General features: G+C 47.8%; 2 long non-coding RNA genes across 2 annotated transcripts; one reads left to right on the forward strand and one right to left on the reverse strand.

Moving 5' to 3' along the window:
• Positions 1–2,571: 2,571 nt before the first annotated feature.
• LOC140430748 (uncharacterized) lies at positions 2,572–3,733 on the reverse strand. Its single transcript, XR_011949527.1, has 3 exons — positions 3,578–3,733; positions 3,297–3,374; positions 2,572–2,847 (listed from the first exon to the last, which is right to left on the reverse strand). It is a non-coding gene; the product is annotated as an uncharacterized lncRNA (long non-coding RNA).
• A 10,980-nt stretch (positions 3,734–14,713) lies between these two features.
• LOC140430749 (uncharacterized) lies at positions 14,714–15,895 on the forward strand. The gene is made up of 3 exons (XR_011949528.1): positions 14,714–14,889; positions 15,093–15,170; positions 15,620–15,895. It is a non-coding gene; the product is annotated as an uncharacterized lncRNA (long non-coding RNA).
• The last annotated feature ends 781 nt before the right edge of the window (positions 15,896–16,676 follow it).

A 16,676-nucleotide genomic window follows, 5' to 3' on the forward strand; every position in this document is an offset into this window, starting at 1 on the left:
ATCCAAGTTCAGGAGAATCGCCTTTCTCTTCGACGCTATGTCCACATTAATGAAGCACAGAATTCTACATGCTTTATTAACTGTTATTTCAACCTCTCAATGAACTAGGCACACAATCAACCAGGTCCCTCTGCTCCTATAGGTCCTTATCAGTTTTATGCAATATTTTCGATTGGCTCTCCATATTCTTCAAACCAAAATACATTGCTTCACATTCATACATCATTAAACATCATCTGCCGGCCAGCTGCCCACCCCAACAAATTGTCTGTCACTGTTTCAAGTTCTACTATCTCAGTTTACAATACTTCCAAGTTTTCTTTCATTCGCACACTTTAAAACTGTCCACTGCACACCAGGATTTAGATCATTGATATGTTTCTGGAAAAGGAACACCCCCAATTTCCAGCCTGACATGTATCCACTGAGCAGTATACTCTGGTCCCTATTGCTTGGCCAATTTTCTATCCATAGAATCTGTACAGTGCAGAAGGAGGCCATTCATCCATCAAGTCTGTACCAACACTTCAAAAGAGCGCTGTACATACGCCCACTCCCCCACCCTATCCTTGTAACCAAAGGCAGTGCTCATGGCCAGTCCACTTAAGCTGCACACCTTTGGACGGTGGGAGGAAACCAGAGCCCAGAGGAAACCCACGCAGACAATGTCAAAAGTCAAAACACACAATCACACAAGGCAAAAATCAAACCTGGTTCCCTGGTGATGTGAGGCAGCACTGCTAACCATTGTGCCACCATGCTGCTGGAGCCCCTTTTACCCTTCATTTCACCACGGAGATTGGCTTGTTTCTGTCCTGTAATATGCTCAGCCATGCTGCCATGCCTCATTTGAAGAAGTCTGACCATTACACCCTGTTTATTAGTATATTTCTTATCTTCACACACAGTGGTGAGTTTTGGAACGATTGACAGGCTGAATTGCAACCTGCATTAAGAGCATTTCAAGTTCTGCATCCGTGTCCAATAATTCGAAAGTGGATCTTGAACCCGCAGCTTAGGCATGCAGGTTACCTACTGAACCCAAAGACCTCACTCATCTAAGGACCTCACGCCACATTACAGGGAGGGACTGGATGCAGTGTTATCCACTGGGACACAGTGTACCAGTGAATGTTTGACATGAAATGTAAATGTAATTTTAAAATATCACTGTAATGACAAGTATAGTGAAGCAGTCTCCTGTACTGTATTGGCAGAAACTGGTCTATATTGCATTTTAACATTTTTAATGTTATGTGATGCACTTGTAAAATTTACAATTATCAGAAAGAAATCTGCACAAGATAATGAACATCTCCAACAAGAGAGAATGTAATCACCTCTTCTTTAACTTTAATGGCACTCCCATTACTGAATCACCTCCCATGCTGGGCGTTGCAATTAACCAGAAATTGAACTGGGCCAACCATATAAAAACTGTGACTACAAGAGCAGGTCAGAGGCAGGGGATTTTGCAGTGACGAACTCACCTCCTGACTCCCCGAAGTATATCCACCATCTACGAGACACAAGTCAGGAGTGTGATGGAACATTCTCCACTTGCCTGCATGACAGCAGCTTGTACAATACTCAAGAAACTTAACGCATGCACTGGCAAAGCAAAAGGAAAATATTGTAGACGCTAAAGACCTGAAAGTTCTGGAAAAGCTCAGCAAGTTTGGCAGCTTCTGTGGAAAGAGAAACAGAGTGAACATTTCAAATCCAGTTCTGAAGAAGACTCATATTGAACTTGAAATGTTCACTGCTGCCTACGGCGCAGAAAACCAGGGTCCGATCTCAGCCCCGGGTCACTGTCTGTGTGGACTTTGCACTTTCTCCCCATGTCTGCATGGGTATGACCCCCACAACCCAAAAGATGTGCAGGTTAGGTGGATACCACGCTAAATTGTTCATTAATTGGAAAAAATAATTGGGTGCTTCAAATTTATTTAAAAAAAAGAACTTGAAATGTTTAAAGAGACAATATCAGCAGAATTGTAGTGAATCATTGACTCTATCATTTCCTACAGAGCTCCATCGTCACATAGTTTAAGTTCATTGACCAGACTGAAACAGATGGGAATGTGGTTTTAATACATAATATTATGCAATGTGGCTTGACGGTACAGTTAGAATTCAGCTCAATTCCTTGAGGGTCCTCTTTCATTCGGGGCAGCACGGTAGCACAGTGGTTAGCACAGTTGCTTCACAGCTCCAGGATCCCAGGGTCCCAGATTCAATTCTCGGCTTGGGTCACTGTCTGTGCGGAGTCTGCACGTTCTCCCCGTACCTGCGTGGGGTTGCTCCGGTGCTCCGGTTTCCTCCTACAGTCCAAAGATTAGGTGGATTGGCCATGCTAAATTGCCCCTAGTGTCCAAAAAAGTTGGGAGGGTTTACGGGGTGACAGGGATAGGATGGAGGTGAGAGCTTGGGTAAGGTGTTCTTTCCCAGGGCCAGTGCAGACCCAATGAGCCGAATGGCTTCCTTCTGCACTGTAAATTCTATGATATAATTCTATGATATTAGGAATATCACATCATTCAATAAAAGAATGACACTAGTCACTGGAGATGTAATTATGAAATTTTATTCAATACATGACACAAATAACAGTAAATTCAATAATTTTCATACACTTTTCATTTCTTTTTGTAAACACAACTCATCAGGATACAGACACTGAAACATCCAGTGTGTGGAATACAGTACATATGGACAATATTTCAGATATTGTGTCTGAGGGGCCTGTTGTTCAGGAACAGCAGCTACATTTGTCAGAGGATTTGCCTTTACACACACAGCCATTGGCACAGTTCGTGCATCCTGCAGGACAGCAAGAGCAGCAACCTGGGAGGACAGGACAAAGACACAAATCAGTAACAATCAATGAGTTGACTGAAACCCCTCCAGAGCCTCCCATTGCAGCACTCAGCTCCACACTCACAAACCCATCTGTGTCATATCCCCAAGTAACCCATCTGCAGAGGCTCAGCCTCAGAACACTGTGTGAGAGAGTTTGGGTGAAGATGTTCCACTCACTGTCTCCACTACACCATTTCTAATCATCAGTCTAGAATATCAACACTTTCTGATGTGACACTGAGACACTTCTTTAACCAGCAGCTTCCTGTCTCCACAATCTTTAGCCTGGATATGGAATCAATTCGATGGGAATGAAATCAGGTGAAATCCTAGATCTTGTACTTTTCTATCGTGTTCCTCTGCGAATTCTACTCAGAACTATCTGTCACATCAATACTATGTAAGCTGTTTAAAACTCTCCCCCTGTTACTCACTTTTCTGGCAGCGTCCAGCTTTGCTGGTGGGACATCGGCAGTCGGAGCACCTGCAGGTGTTTTCACAGGAGCAGGATCCTGAAAAGAGGAGAAAGACAGGCATTGAATTGTGTTCAAAGCCTGAGAAATGCCGTCCATGCCGCCGTGTGGAGGAGGGCGGGCTCTGCGTCACATTCTCTTCTGCAGTGAGTTGAATAAAGAGCCTCCCCTCCAATGCTGCAGCCTCAGTGGGAGTGAGCCGGCACACTCTGCTAAAAACACTGACACCAGTCACCACTCACCATCCAGGCACACACAGGGCTTCGAGTCAGACATTTCACTAACTTCTTCTTCAGCTTTCAGTCCTCACCCAGTCAGCGCTTCCCGATCTTGTGCCGTTTGCTGAATGGGAGCCGAGTTTTATGGGTTTGTGATCGGTGGCGAACCGGCTGCAAAACCGGGTGAGGGGCGGCTCGGTGCCGCCTCAATGCACACGGGGAAGCCAAGTGAGTGAGAGGCTGAAAGTTTGAATTGCATCCGGCTCCTTCACTCCCAACACGGCCCAAAGAGATTTCTCAATGACAGCAATTTCACAACATTTCCTGTGGAATCAGCGTGTGTGTGCGCGTCTGCAACACGTTTCCCCCTCACACTGTGGGGGAGAGCAGCATCCACTTTCTGGTGCTGGGAGAGAGCAAGTGAGTAAATCAGTGAGTGAAGAATTATCAAGGTGACGGGAGGATCAAAGGCTGGAGAGCTTGAGTTTTTAAATTGTAGCTATAACTAAATTGGGGGATAGTTTTTCCAGGAACAGATGCTGAAGAAAGTAAAGATTGGGAAGAGGGGAGGAGGATGTGAGTGAAGAGTGAGACCAAGAAGTGATGTCAGATATCCTTGGATAGTCTCATTGGAAGTAGTGAGCCAATGTGAGATTGTAAGGTCAAGGGGGTGTCTGTGAACATGGATTGGGGATTCACCATGAAGAGAGAGGCGATGGGAGGATAAGAGGGCAGTGAACTGAGTGGAGAGAGAAGAGAGTGAATCAAGATGGAGGTTGAAATCATTCAGGACCCTGGATGAAGTGGCTGAGGGAGATCATTGAGACTGCTGTGGACAGTAACGTGATCTCAGAAACAATGGATCAGATTCAGTGCAGACACTCCCAATAATTACTGGTGGGAGACAATTTAATAAACAACAGGAGATGAAATCGCCACAAATATCCCCATCCTGTAAGATCTGGGTGCCCAGCACATGAAGACAAAACACAACACCGATCATATTCAACCATCTCCAGCCGGAATTCTGAGTCGATAATATATCCTGGTCTCCTTCTCTGGTCCCCAGTATCACAGCCACCAGTCACCAGGCAATTTGATTTTCTCCATGTGATACCAAGAAACATCTGAAGACACTGGATACAGCAAAGGATCCAGGAGCCGACATCATCCTGGAAGTCGTACTGAAGACAGCCAAGCCCCTAACCAAGCTGTCGCAGTGTACAGCCAAGACCGGACAATTTGGAAAATTCCTCAGCTGTGTCTTATCCACCAAAAGCAGGTCAAGTCAAATGCTGGCAAAAACGTCCCCATGAGCCTAATCTTGATCTTCACAAGGAGCTGGAAGGTGTTCTCTAATGTGCTGTCAACCAGCACTTCGTCACCAATAATCTGATCAGCAATTTGGACCATTAGGGCTACTTAGCACATTACAGCCTTGGTACAAACATGGAAAAAAGAGCTGAATTTGAGAGGTGAAGTGAGTGTAATTACACTTGATGTCAATGTGTCATTTGACCGAGTGACATCAGGAATCTTGAACAAGACTGGAGTCAATGGGAATCAGGGGGAATATTCACGTTGGGTTGGAGTCATACTTAGCAGGAAGGACGTGGGAGGTGGATCTCAATCATCTCTATTTCAGGACATGACTCAGGAGTTCCTCAGGATAGTGTTGTAGGACCAACCATCTTCAGCTGCTTCATCAATGACCTTCCCTCCCTATTAAAGTTAGAAGTGGGATGTGTGTCAGAGCCGGGGAACATAAACGCGGTGTTTAGGGAGTACTACCAGGGACTGTGAGAGGCAGACCCGGGTGGACAGCAGGGGGGCATGGGGCAGTTTCTGGACGAGCTGGAGTTTCCCCAGGTGGAGGGAGCAAAGAGGCAGGCATTGTAGGAGCCTCTGGGTCTGAGGGAGGTGCTGGATAGTATCAGGGGTATGTAGTCGGGGAAGGTTCAGGCGCCGGATGGGTACCCAGCGGAACTTTATAAGGAACTTGCGATGGACCTGGCATCACATCAGTTGGGGCTGTTTAATGAAACACTGGAGAAGGAGGAGCTGCTGGAGACGATGAAGCAGGCAGCAATCACTCTAATCATGAAAAAGGAGAAGGACCCGGTGGAGTGTGGGTCGTATAGGGCCATATCACTATTGAACATTCATGTGAAAGTATTGGCTAAGTTGTTGGTGTGGTGGATGGAGGATTGTGTCCCAGTGGTGGTTGCAGAAGGTCAAATAGGTTGCGTGAAGGGCAGGCAGTACGCAAGACGTTTGTTGAACGTAGTGATGAATCCATCAGGGCCTCTAGTACCGGAAGTGGTGGTGTCCATGGATGTGGAGAAGGCATTTTTTCGGGTGGAGTGGTGGAACTTGTTTGAGGTTTTGGGAAGGTTTGGATTTGGGATGACATTTGTGGCCTTGGTGCGCTTGCTATATGTGGCACCAAACGCGAGTGTGAGGACGAACAATATGAGTTTGCGAAGCTTTGATTTATCCAGGTGTATGAAGTAGGGGTGCCCGCTGTCACCGTTGTTGTTTGGCTGGCCATAGAGCCATTGGCGATGGCTCTTAGGGGGTTGGCGGAGTGGTGGGGGATTATGAGGGAATGGAGGGAGCATCGGGTGTCACTCTGTACCGTCGACATGTTGCTTTATGTTTCAGATCCACTGGAGAGTATGGGAAGGATAATGGGCCTACTGGGGAGGTTTGCAGAGTTCTCAGGATACAAGCTGAATGTAGGGAAAAGTGAGGTATTCCCGGTGAATGACTGGGATAGCGGGCTAATTTAGGGGGTGTGCCATTGACGGTGGTGAGGGATAGGTTCAAGTATTTGGGGATTCAGGTAGCGAGGGATTGGATGGGGCTCCATAAGTGAATCTTAACGAAACTGGTGGAGGAAGCCAGGGGGGATCCCAGGAGGTGGGATACACTGCAGGTGACGTTGGCGGGGAGGGTCCAAGTGGTAAAAATGAACATTCTGCTGATGTTTTTCTTTAATTTTCAGGTTCTCCCGATCTTTATACCGAAGGCCTTTTTTTCAGGAATTGGATGCGACTATTTCGGACTTTGTATCGGCACGGAGTGTGAAAAATGGGAAAATGTTGTACAGTCTGTACAGTTAATTGCTGGGAAGTCTGTTTCCTGGGCTGTTCATTTGCTGTAACCAGTTTTGATACATGTTTGGAATAAAATATTTTTTTTAAAAAAGGTCAGAAGTAGGGATGATCACTGATGTAGAGTAACATTTCCCACTCCTCAGACACTGGAGCAGTCCATGTCTGTATGAAGCACAAGGTGGACAACATAGAGGTGTGGGATAAAAAGTGGCAAGTAATGTTTCCAACACACTTGTGCCAAGAATGATCATCTCCAACAAGAGAGGCTCGAACTATCTTCCTCTATACACAATGGCATTACCATCACTGAATTCGCCCACTGTCAACGTCCTGGGAGTTATCATTGACGAGAAATTGAACTGGACTGGCCAGATGAATACTGTGGCGACAAGAGCTGGTTAGAGGTTGTGTAATTTTGCAGCAAATAACCCATCCGCTGATGCCCCAGAGCCAGTCAGGTATTGACAAGGCACCAGTTAGGAGTGTGATGTTATACTGTCCACTCACCTGAGGAAGGAGCTAGTGAAAGCTAGTGATTTGAAACAAACCTGTTGGACTTTAACCTGGTGTTGTAAGACTTCTTACTGTGCCCACCCCAGTCCAACGCCGGCATCTCCACATCATACTCTCCACAGGCCTGGGTTAATGTGGTTTCAAAAACACTTGACACCTTCCAGGACAATGCACTCCTGATTAATGGCCACCCCATGATTGCTCTTAAACATTTGCTCCATCCACAGCAGCCATGTGTACCATCTGCGAGATGGACTGCAGGAACACCCCAGGGCTCCTGAGACAGCATCTTGCAAATCCGGGACCACTACAATTTAGGACAAGGGAAAATCAGCCACTTGCAAATTCCCCCCATGTCACACACCATCCTGACTCTGAACTGTATCACTGTTCATTCAGTGTTGCTGGGTCAAAACCCTGGAACATTCTGCCTAACAGCATTGTAGGTGTACCTACACCACACATACTACAGCGATTCAAGAAGCGGGATCAACACCACCCTGCAAGGGGCAATTAGGATGGGGAATAAACCTTGGCCTTGTCAGTGATGTCCACACCCGCGAGAGAATAGAAAAGGAGAACTTGGGGCATGTTTTCAAAGATAAATGTTGGTGGGAGTGAGCTGGAAGTGAGGGGCATTGTTATATTGCAGGAGGATTCTGGAATGGGGAGCTGTGTTGAGGGACCAGAGGAGAGGGGATAGTATGTAATCTGGAGCAGCCGCATGTGGCAGGGAATGGGGACAGCAGTTCCTGCTCAGACCCATTGGTGAATGAGGATGGAACCGGGGGGATAGAGAGGTTGCTGTGTTCACCTTGTAGACTGGAGTTTGATTTTAGTCACTCTGCCAATATTGCAAATCACAAAGGACCCGATCGGAATCGCTGTCATTGAGAAATCTTTTCGGGCCGTGTTGTGAGTGAAGGAACCGGGTGTAAATCGAACTTTGAGCCGCTCAGTCACTTCGGAAGCCCGTGTGCATTGAGGCCGGAGCGAGCTGAAAGTTTGAATTGCACCCGGCTCCTTCGCTCACAACACGGCCCCAAAAGATTTCTCAATGACAGGTGACCTCTGGACCGTGTGCACCTTCCTGTCTGTGGAAAGACTGAACTACACTGAATATTGTTATTAACTCTGTCAATATCTAGAATCAGAACGAATCCTGTTTGCAACCTATAATTTCAAATCTCAAATCACACTCAATTCCTGGCACTGGATTGTGTCCAAAACTCATCCACTGGTCTGTGCAGGTTCCAGCCAGTTCAGCTGCTCACTGCAATGAAAAGTTGTCTATTTGATATAATGCTGAGCTGGTTAATTGTTCACTGATGCTGACTGTTGTCTCGAATCACTGCGTCCTTTGTATTTTCTCCAGCACCAATTCAGTAAATAAAACCACAAAACTACAATTACTGGTGTTGGAGGGAGAAAGGGTCTGACATGTGTTGTAAATGGTCAAGTTTTCAAATTACATCACTAAAATCAGATTATATGCTGATATAATGGTTGCTATTCATGGGATCTTCCTGTGGGTAAATATCCTGTGGTGCTTCACATTACAGTAGAGATTGTTATTTAAAAGCATTTAACCTTTTCCTGGCAGCCCTCTTACTGTTGACAGTCCCAATTAGGCACTTTCTGAATTTAGTAAATTCCACATTCAAATTCCCTTTCAGCAATTTCTCTGTCCTTGAAAGATACTGCCTCATCTCCATCCAATGGCACAGTGGTTAGCACTGCTGCCTCACAGCTTCAGGGACTTGGGTCCGATTCCAGCCTCGGGTGACCATCTGTGTGGAGTTTGCACGTTCTTCCCGTGTCTGCATGGGTTTCCTCTGAATGTTCCCATCCTTTTTCCCTCTTCCTCCAGGCAGTAATCCTTTCACTCTGGTCTAACGGAGCCTTTTCTGGGTCGAGGATCGTCCCTTCCTGAGTTGCCACTTTCTTCCCCAGCCCATCGATTGCCTTCTGCATGGTGGCCATCGCCTCTGCCACCTTGACCGTCACCTGGACTCCCATCCTGATCGCCTCCTTCAACCCACAGCCCAAAGATGTGCAGGTGGATTGGCCATGCTAAATTGCGCTTAGTGTTCAAAAATGGTTAGGTGGGGTTACTGGGTTACGGGGATGAGGTGGAGGTGTGGGCTTAAATGGGGCACTCTTTTGAAGGTCTGGTGCAGACTCGATGGGCCGAATGGTGTCCTTCTGCACTGTAAATTCTATGATTCTATGATTCATGGTGGTCAGTTCCTTCATCAGGAAGCTCTTCCATCTATCTCCAGGTGGTGGGTGGGGGCTGAAGCTCGACATTGGCCAGCCTCTCTCCTGGTTGGCCAGGACTCTTTCACCTAGTGTATCTGCCGTCTCATCCGCCTACTGCTTGTGGCTCTTTCCGCCACTTCTGCCGTCTCTTCAGCCCCTCAAACTCTCATTTGCTGGCATCTCTCGTTGGTTGCCCTTCTTTTGCTGCGAAGGGTATTCTTTTGCCTTTGAAATTTGGGCAAAATCTGACTAAAGTGTCTTTTATTTGGTCCCGGCAAAAGGGGAGCCAGGTGATGTGTGTATGGTAGTCGGTATTAGGGGTATTACGGTACCCTGAATAATGCTGTAAGACACGGGTGTGGGAGGTACCTGAGACTGCTATTTTCATTGGTGAAGACTGCCTGCTGGTTCCGCCCAGTAAGGCGGAGTATAAGAGCCTGAATCTCCCCAGCAGCTGCATTCTGTACCTGCGCTGCTGGGGGAAACATCTAGTGCAATAAAGCCTTCAATTGTCTCCAATCTCGTCTCAGGAGTTATTGATCCAGCATCAGTGTGTCTGTTCAGCATATCACCTTCACCGGTACTCGGAAGTCACCTTTCCTTTTACGCACACCACGGAATAGTTATGTTCCGCACTCTACTCTCTTTTTTCCCCCCTTTTTCTTTTTCTTTCGTTTACTTTACTTTTCTTCTCTTTCTCTCAGAGGGAGGTTGGTGACCTTGGTCTTCCTGGTCTAGCTGGCCTGCCTGGATCTGAGCTCTGCACTAGCCCAGCTTGAGCCCCGTGTGAACTTGCCTGAGCCACACTTGACAGCACCTCTGCTCTCTCACCACAATCCTGGGGCCCCAAACTCCACGACCGGACTTTCTGGTGAGGACATTCGATTTTTGTTGTGCTTTTTTTTTTATAGGGGTTTCCCTTCGATCGGGCAGATAAGCCCGAAGTGCTGGAGCCTGCGAGGGAGCCACCCGAGATGCGGCCACTACCCAGCACTTACTATTTCCAATATCACAAAATAGATTATTTAAATCTATCTGTGTTTTCTGACAGTACGAAGAACATTTCCAATCTCCTTGTCCAATCTCCTTTAAGTATAACACAGATCTGTGAGTTGTTAAGAGGAATATCAATATTTTATTAAACATATGACATGAGTCACACACAGACACACAGGAGAGAGAGAAAACAAAATAAAAAGCACATCAGAATGACTTAGACGTTTAGTCCAAACAGAATCATGTGACCCGTATTTCAGTCTACAAACGGATTGGCCTGAGTGGCTCCATGTGATGTCAATGACGCTGAGAAAGGTAGCGAAGGTGATGGAGGATGTGTCATTGAGCATGTTAATGGCAGCAGGGTGATTGAGCAGGAATAATGGGCTATGATCACTATCACACAGGATGTCATTATGAATTTGGGTAGAGGCCTCACAGTGCTGTAAGGTGATGAAACCTGATTGGAGAGGGTCAAACAGGAAATTCTGGAAAAGTTGTATGTAAATCCGTAAAATGACAACAATTTCAAGGAATTAGGAGAGTCAGGGGTTAGTTGGAGATGAAGCAGGAGTTTCTTTTTTTTTGAAAAATATTTTATTGAGGCATATATATATATTCACACAACAAACATAATCACAAATAGAAACAAAACAACAGGGCTGCAAATAAGAAAGTGAACAAAATACCATTCCCTTCCGCCCCACACTTCCCAACTTCCCTGCCTCACCATTTTAAACGCACCCCCCCCCCCCCCCCCCCCGCCCTGCTGACATCTTAACTTTTCTCTAAGAAGTCGATAAACAGCTGCCACCATCGGGCGAACCCCTCCACAGAACCCCTCAAAGCAAACTTTATTTTTTCTAACCTGAGAAACTCTGCCAGGTCACTCACCCACAGCCCCTGTTTCGGGTGCCCGAGACTCTCCATTTCAACAATATCCGTCTCTGGGCCACCAGGGACGCAAAGGTCAAGACATCGGCCTCTCTCGACCCCTGGACTCCCAGGTCCTCTGACACTCCGAAGATCGCTACTTCTGGACTCAGGACCACCTTCACCCTCAGGATCTTTGACATAACGTTGGAAAACCCCCGCCAGATCGCCCCAAGCTTCGGACATGTCCAGAAGATGTGGACATGATTTGCGGGCCCACCCGCACACCGCCCACACCTATTCTCTGCCCCTTCAAACAACCTGCTCATCCTGGCCACAGTCATATGTGCCTTGTGAATCACCTTAAACTGTATAAGGCTAAGCACAACAAGGATGCATTCACCCTCCTCTGGGGCTCCTCCCACAACCCAGCCTCCAATTCCCTACCCAACTCTTCCTCCCACTTGCGCTTCACTACTCCTATCGGGGCACCCTCCCAGTCCATCAGTTCTTTTTAAATTTCCAACACCTTCCCCTCCACTACCCCTGTTCTTGACGCCACCTTATCCTGTAGCCCCTGGGGTGACAGGTGAGGAAAAAGCAATCCCTGCCTCCAAACAAAGTCCCTCACCTGCAAATACTGGAAGCCATTCCTGACGGCAGCTCGAATTCCTCCTCCAAGCTCGGAAAGCCGCAGTCAATGAACAGATCGCCAAACCACTCAATCCCCGCCCGATGGCACCTGCGAAACCCCCCATCCAGCCCCCCTGAATAAACCGGTGACTTCCACAATTCAGAGCCCAAAACGAGGCCCCCTCCAGCCCCAGCTGCTGCAGCCATTGCCCCCACACCCTAAGAGCCGCCACCACCACTGGGCTTGTGGAGTACATGGATGGCGTGAGCGAGAAAGGTGCTGTCAACAAAGCCCCAAACTCGTATCCCTGCAAGAGGCTAAAGCAGGAGTTTCAAAGGACAGAGAGTGTGCTGAAAGGGAAATTTGAAAGTGGAGTTTACTCATTTGCAAAGTGCCTAATTGGGACTGTACAGAACTGTCCAACATTCTGTCAGTATCTCTCTCTTTGGCAGCCCCTCAAGCTTGAGGATGACCTTCTTCCATTCCAGGGTTGTGAGTCTTGAAGTGATTAAAAAGTCCAATACTGTCTGCGCACACTCTGTCACAGGTAATGTTTGTTAGAGTGGATGGGTGGGAAGCTCGGGTTTTGGGGAACATTTCTTCCGCAGTGTGTGCTTGGCCTTCACCTGGGGCTGCCGAAGATGCTCAAAATGGTTGGCACCTTCTTGGATGCTTTAACGCCAGTTTGGAACGCCCTGAGCAAGAGGTTCCTGCAAATTGGAGAGGCTGGGACATTTTTCAGGGAGGCTTTGAGGAAAAATTCCTGAAACATTTCCGCTGCCCTCTTGGAAGCTCATTGTCGTGATGTAGGTCAGGGTAGAAAGATTGTTTTGGGAGTCTTGAATCAGGCATGTGGGCCATGTGGCTCGCCCAGTGTAGCTGATGAACCATAACCAGTTCCTCATACTGGGGATGTTGGCCTGAGAGAGAACACTAATATTGGAGCACCTATTCTGCCATTGAATTTGTAGGATTTTGTTGGGGAGTCCTGGTGATATTTCTCCAGGGATTGAAGGTGTCTGTTTACATTGTCTGTGTGCTGGATTCTCCATTCTGTGCTGACGCCAGCGTAGAATGTGATGACTTTCACAACAGGAAATGCGACGCCGATCCCGCATCCGTTCCGGTACTGGTGAGGGGCTAGCAACGGCGCCGACTGAAACCCCGCCTCCCCCACCGAAAACAGCCGGAGAATGGCTGGGTCCCGGGCCGCGCATGACGACGTCTGACGACCTGCATGGGTCGTGCCGTACAACATGGCGCCAGCCAGGTGCGTAACGTAACCCGCAAACCGCGACCCCACAGCCCAACCCCTGGCCACCCCCCACCAGACACCCAGCCCTAGCAGACGCCTCCCCTCCCCCCCGCCCCCCCCCCCCCCCCCGTGGCGGCGCTGGACACAGTCCGCAGCCGGCACGCTGGCTCAGACCAAACATGTCCAACACCATCTGGAATTCGGCCCATCAGGGGCAGAGCATTGCGGGTGGACCGGCCCATCACGTGGCAATGGCGCTGAAGTGCCGCATGGCGCGTGACACGTGACGCCATTTTGGAGACACCACCTTTGGAGCATGGCAGACCAGCGCCAAACTGCCGCCAACCCTGATTTCGGCGGCAAAACAGATTCTCCGCCCCATCGCCGACGAGATTTCGTAGTCGGGCAGCGTAGAATCCAGCCCCATGTCTCTGACACATACAGGAGGGCAGGTAGCACTGCAGCCCTATGCACAGAATTCTGTCCGTAACACGGCAGTAAGGGGGCCGTCAGGAAGAGGAGAAATGCTTTAAAAGACCAATCCCTATTGTAATGTGAAGCACCACAGGATATTTACACAGAGGTAGGTCCCATGAATAGCAATCAGTAAAATGAGCATGTAACCTGATTTTGGTGATGTTAATCATAGATTATCATAGAATTTACAGTGTAGAAGGAGGCCATTCGGCCCACCAGGTCTGCACCGGGTCTTGGAAAGAGCACCCTACCCAAGGTCAACACCTCCACCCCATCCCCATAACCCAGTAACCCCACCCAACACTAAGGGCAATTTAGCATGGCCAATCCACCGAACCTGCACATCTTTGGACAGTGGGAGGAAACCGGAGCACCCGGAGGAAACCCAAGCACACACGGGGCGAATGTGCAGACTCCGCACAGACAGTGACCCAAGCCGGAATCAAACCTGGGACCCTGGAGCTGTGAATGGTGAAGTGTGTGTCGGTTGCGACTGGATAAGCTCAAATGTAACATTTTTAATTTTGGAAATTTGACCATTTACAACACATGTCAGACCCTTTCTCCCTCCGACACCAGTAATTGTAGTTTTGTGGTTTTATTTACTGAATTGGTGCTGGAGAAAATACAAGGACACAGAGATTCGAGACAACAGTGAGCATCCGTGAACAATTAACCAGCTCAGCACTATATCAAATAGACAACTTTTCATTGCAGTGAGCAGCTGAACTGGCTGGAACCTGCACAGACCTGTGGATGAGTTTGGGACACAATCCAGTGCCAGGAACTGAGTGTGATTTGAGATTTGAAATTATAGGTTGCAAACAGGATTCGTTCTCATTCTAGATATTTAGAGTTAATAACAACATTCAGTGTAGTTCAGTCTTTCCACAGACAGGAAGGTGCACACAGTCCAGAGGTCACCTGTCACTGAGAAATCTTTTGGAGCCGTGTTGTGAGCGAAGGAGCCGGGTGCAATTCAAACTTTCAGCCGCTCACTCACTTGGCTTCCCCGTGTGCATTGAGGCGGCACCGAGCCGCCCCTTCCCTGGTTTTGCAGCCGGTTCCCCACCGATCACAAACCCATAAAACTCGGCTCCCATTCAGCAAACGGCACAAGATCGGGAAGCGCTGACTGGGTGAGGACTGGAAGCTGAAGAAGAAGTTAGTGAAATGTCTGACTCGAAGCCCTGTGTGTGCCTGGATGGTGAGTGGTGACTGGTGTCAGTGTTTTTAGCAGAGTGTGCCGGCTCACTCCCACTGAGGCTGCAGCATTGGAGGGGAGGCTCTTTATTCAACTCACTGCAGAAGAGAATGTGACGCAGAGCCCGCCCTCCTCCACACGGCGGCATGGGCGGCATTTCTCAGGCTTTGAACACAACTCAATGTCTATCTTTCTCCTCTTTTCAGGATCCTGCTCCTGTGAAAACACCTGCAGGTGCTCCGACTGCCGATGTCCCACCAGCAAAGCTGGACGCTGCCAGAAAAGTGAGTAGCTGGGGGAGAGTTTCAAACTGCTCACATTGTATTGATGTGACAGATAGTTCTAAGTAGAACTCACAGAGCAACACGATAGAAAAGTACAAGATCTAGGATTTCAGCTGACGTCATTCCCATCAAATTGATTCCATATCCAGGCTAAAGGTTGTGGAGACAGGAAGCTGCTGGTTAAAGAAGTGTCTCAGTGTCACATCAGAAAGCGTTGATATTCTAGACTGATGTTTAGAAATGGTGTAGTAGAGACAGTGAGTGGAACATCTTCACCCAAACTCTCTCACACAGTGTTCTGAGGCTGAGCCTCTGCAGATGGGTTACTTGGGAATATGACACAGATGGGTTTGTGAGTGAGGAGCTGAGTGCTGCAATGGGAGGCTCTGGAGGGGTTTCAGTCAACTCATTGATTGTTACTGATTTGTGTCTTTGTCCTGTCCTCTCAGGTTGCTGCTCTTGCTGTCCTGCAGGATGCACGAACTGTGCCAATGGCTGTGTGTGTAAAGGCAAATCCTCTGACAAATGTAGCTGCTGTTCCTGAACAACAGGCACCTCAGACACAATATCTGAAATATTGTCCATATGTACTGTATTCCACACACTGGATGTTTCAGTGTCTATATCCTGATGAGTTGTGTTTGGATAAAGCCATGAAAAGTGTATGAAAATTATTGAATTTACTGTTATTTGTGTCATGTATTGAATAAAATTTCATCATTACATCTCCAGTGATTAGTGTCATTCTTTTATTGAATGATGTGATATTCCTAATATCATAGAATCATATCATAGAATGTACAGTGCAGAAGGAAGCCATTCGGCTCATTGGGTCTGCACTGGCTCTTGGAAAGAGCACCTTACTCAAGCCCTCACCTCCATCCTATCCCTGTCACCCCGTAACCCCACCCAACCTTTTTGGACACTAGGGGCAATTTGGCATGGCCAATCCACCTAATCTTTGGACTGTAGGAGGAAACCGGAGCACCGGAGCAAACCCACGCAGGTACGGGGAGAATGTGCAGACTCCGCACAGACAGTGACCCAAGCCGAGAATTGAATCTGGGACCCTGGGATCCTGGAGCTGTGAAGCAACTGTGCTAACCACTGTTCTACCGTGCTGCCCCTAATGAAAGAGGACCCTCAAGGAATTGAGCTGAGTTCTAACTGTACCGTCAAGCCACATTGCATAATATTATGTATTAAAACCACATTCCCATCTGTTTCAGTCTGGTCAATGAACTTAAACTATGTGACGATGGAGCTCTGTAGGAAATGATAGAGTCAATGATTCACTACAATTCTGCTGATATTGTCTCTTTAAACATTTCAAGTTATTTTTTTAAAATAAATTTGAAGCACCCAATTATTTTTTCCAATTAATGAACAATTTAGCGTGGTATCCACCTAACCTGCACATCTTTTGGGTTGTGGGGGTCAGACCCATGCAGACATGGGGAGAAAGTGCAAAGTCCACACAGACAGTGACCCGGGGCTCGGATCGGA

Source organism: Scyliorhinus torazame, chromosome 10, assembly GCF_047496885.1.
Source record: "Scyliorhinus torazame isolate Kashiwa2021f chromosome 10, sScyTor2.1, whole genome shotgun sequence".
In the NCBI taxonomy this organism is placed as follows: Eukaryota; Metazoa; Chordata; class Chondrichthyes; order Carcharhiniformes; family Scyliorhinidae; genus Scyliorhinus; species Scyliorhinus torazame.